This window comes from Zingiber officinale, chromosome 7B (genome assembly GCF_018446385.1).
Source record: "Zingiber officinale cultivar Zhangliang chromosome 7B, Zo_v1.1, whole genome shotgun sequence".
Classification (NCBI taxonomy): domain Eukaryota; kingdom Viridiplantae; phylum Streptophyta; class Magnoliopsida; order Zingiberales; family Zingiberaceae; genus Zingiber; species Zingiber officinale.
This window is the reverse complement of record NC_055999.1, coordinates 21,183,945-21,187,739: the sequence shown is the minus strand read 5'-3', so window position 1 is coordinate 21,187,739 and position 3,795 is coordinate 21,183,945.

The window sequence follows — 3,795 nt, the reverse complement described above, 5'->3', positions numbered from 1 at the left end:
ACAATACTCTGATCCTGAAAGGTGGATTAACGCCATGTAAGAAGAGTTGAAGTCTATGACGGACAATGACGTTTGGGAACTTACCGAATTGCCTGAAGGTAAGAAGCCCGTTGGCTGTAAATGGATATTTAAAATCAAGCATGATTCAAGGGGAAATGTCGAAAAGTATAAGACTCGTCTTATTACCAAGGGATTCACTCAGAAAGAAGACATTGATTATAAGGAGATTTTCTCTCCTGTGTCGACGAAAGACTCTCTTAGGGTAATCATGACACTTGTAGCTTATTATGATGTAAAGCTACATCAAATGGACGTAAAGATTGCATCCCTTAATGGAGACATAGAGGAGTTTATATATATGATGCAACCAGAGAACTTTAAGTCTAAGGACTCAAAGCACCTAATATATAGATTAAAGAAGTCCATTTATGGTTTAAAGCAGGCGTCCCGTTAGTGGTACCAAAAATTTGATCAAGTGGTTACCTCATTTGGATTTAAAGAGAACCCCGTTAATCAGTGCATATATGTCAATTTCAGTGGGAGCAAGTTTGTTATACTTGTTTTGTATATGGATGATATATTGCTTGCGTGCAATAATAAGGATCTGCTGCTTCAAACTGAGTCATTTCTATCTGATAATTTTGAAATGAAAGATCTTGGTGAAGCATCCTTTGTTTTAGGCATACAGATCTATCGTGATCGTTCAAGAGACATTCTTGGACTTTCACAACATGCCTATATTGAAAAGGTGATTTTAAGGTATGGTATGCAGAATTGTATACCCGGTGACACACCTGTGTCAAGAGGTGACAAGTTCATCTTGCAGCAGTGTCCACGGCTTGAACTTGAAATAAAGGAGATGGGACAATTCTCATACGTGTCAGCAGTGGGAAGTCTCATGTATGCACAAGTTTATACTCGACAAGATATAGCATTTATAGTGGGGATTTTAGGCAGATATGTTAGTAACCTAGGATTGTCATACTGGAAAGCGGTAAAGAGAGTGATGCGGTATTTGCAAAGAACTAAAGGACATATGCTCACGTATCCAAGAACAACCGCAGTTCGTCGAAGTCTAAACACATCGATATCAAGTTTCTAGCGGTTAAAGAAAGAGTTCAGAGTTGTCAGATTATGGTAGAGCACATCAGCACAGATTCCATGTTGGTGATCCACTCACCAAAGGCTTGGTGCCTAAGGTGTTTCATCCGCATGTTGTGGATATAAGAGTCCTTCTTATGGAAGAAGAACTCATCTAGTAAGAGTCTGTATTTATCTTATTGCTCTATATTTGATAATAAAGATAAATATTTTGTTTTGATTATTGTACGTACTTAAAGTTCAAAACATTAATGGGAATTTATATGTTTGTTTGACACTCTGACTGTGATATCATCATTTAATACTGTTGTTTAGCATTTGGTGTTTGTAAATATGATAAAGATTCTTTTTGGAATCATAAAGTTGATCATTATTTGCTATTGTAGTTTAGCATAAAGTATTTTACAAATATGTCTGACTTCTTTTGAGGTCATCTTAGGACCAATTGGAAATTGACATGTATTGATTACATTTCATGTAATTTCCACTCTACACATCCACATCTTGATCTATGTCGTTAATGACATTGGTATTGTGATTACCGTTGGGGTTTGTTAAAATCATATACAATAGCTATGACCTTTTTAGTCATATACCAATGAAGTTAATGGATCAGATTGTTTACAGGGGTATTTTATACCAATAAAGTTTGATATCAACTAAAGTTTTACTTGTATTTCACATACAACTCACATATAGCCCAAGTAGGAGATTGTTGGATATAATTATCCCTATTAAGTGGGCTTATTTCTAAGTTGCACACGTGAATACGATTCGAATCCTTTAAAATGATCTAACTTATGTCTAGTAGGTTTTGGATAATTAGATGTGGATCTCATATGTGTAGAACCTATAGTCCCACATCTATTATTATTGATGGACTGATAATAGATGTGCACTATATAATGGGTTGATATCTAGAGGATTAGGGTAATCTTGAGACGTCTCTTCGTTCCCCATTGACGAAGAGAATTCGGCGCCGTCAATCCTAACTCCTCCGGAAGACCTACCTTTTTCTTCCGCTGTTTCTTCTTCCACAGGATCTTCTTGACGACGTTAAAGGACAAAGATATGGCTATTCAATCAGGTTCTTTGTCATTATGTTTATGTATTATTTACTTTCTTATGTCATGTTCTTGATGAAACGAAGATCCATACTCATATATTCATGTTTTTCTATATGAATTCTTATTTTGATTTTATAAAATTCATGCGGCCTAAATTTTTAGAGAACTATCAATTGATATCTCCATGAACCTCTCAAGCAATGCTTTGCTTTCTGCTCTTTGTTTCCTAAAGGTTACCTGTTTTCTAAAGTAAAACTGATTCAAATATGGGCGGCTGAAGGCTTCCTTAAGTCCAAAAATATGGAGATGATTGAAGAAGCTGTCTGATAACATCGGCAAATTGATTCAACTCCGCTACCTCGATCTCTCCTGGAATTTTGGCATCGAAATCTTGCCCGACGCATTGTGCGACCTTTTCAATTTACACATACTGAAAGTAATAGGATGCGTCAAATTAAAGTCTCTGCCACAAGAAATGTGCAAGCTGATCAACTTGAGGCATATCGAGGCAGATGACATGGTGATCGAGCAGATAAACAGTGTAGGGAGGCTAACTAATCTTCAAGAATTGTCAACATTCAGTGTCTGAGAGGATGATAGACACACAGAACTGAGTAGTTTGGCGCAACTCCATGGCAGACTTTTGCATCAAGAATCTTGAGAATGTCGTAGACAATAATCCACTACAGATAGTGGACACAAGACGATGAGGATGTTAGCCTACTGCAGTACTGCTCCCCTCCTCATTCAAGAAACTAGAATTACACAACTGCGGCAACTTCAGGAGATTGCCGCCTAGTTGCTTGCACAATCTCAAGTTGCTCACAATATTAGACATAACTAATTGCCCTTTCATGCTGAATTTTCCTTTGGCTCAATTGGTAGAACTTGAATATTTGTATATCAGGAATTGAGGGGAATTGAGATCGATAGAGTGGTTCAGGTTTCTGAAATCTCTCAAGAGATTGTCCATTATAGGATGTCCCAAGTTGCTTCAGCTGGATGAGGGAGATGAGCAAGTGGGGAGTTTGACCCTGTTGCATGAATTATGGATCCTTAACACTGTACTGCTCAAAATGGTTCCCTTGAAAAGCTCCCTTCCGTTTGTCAAACGTCTCACCACTTATTCATCTTCTGAGGAGGAGTTGCTGCAAAACCTCATTGCTCTCCAATTCTTGTGTTTCTACAAATGTGAGAAATTACAGCCCCTGCCGACGGAGCTATACAGCCTTCCCTCCCTCCTGGATTTATGTATAAAAGATTGTCCAAAGATCCTATCCCTCCCAGAGAAGGGGCTCCCTTTATCCTTGAGAAAGATCGATTGCTTGGGTGATGTCCATCCAACACTGGAGGAGCAAGTGGAAAAGTACAACGCGAAGAGGATGGACAAGTCTAGTTGATTACTTATCTATCCTTGTTTTTGTTAAATTAACTAGTACTCGTTTGTTACAATTTGTTTAGATGCATGAAACTTATATTATCAATAATATATCATAAATATAAACTCTATATTTACTTTTTAATAAAGCAGTGAGATTCAGTAGTTTATTTCACCCACGCTCGTTAAAATAATTGTTTGACTGTTGTCTTTAAACTGCAACACATACATCGATCAGCTGCTCTGGTA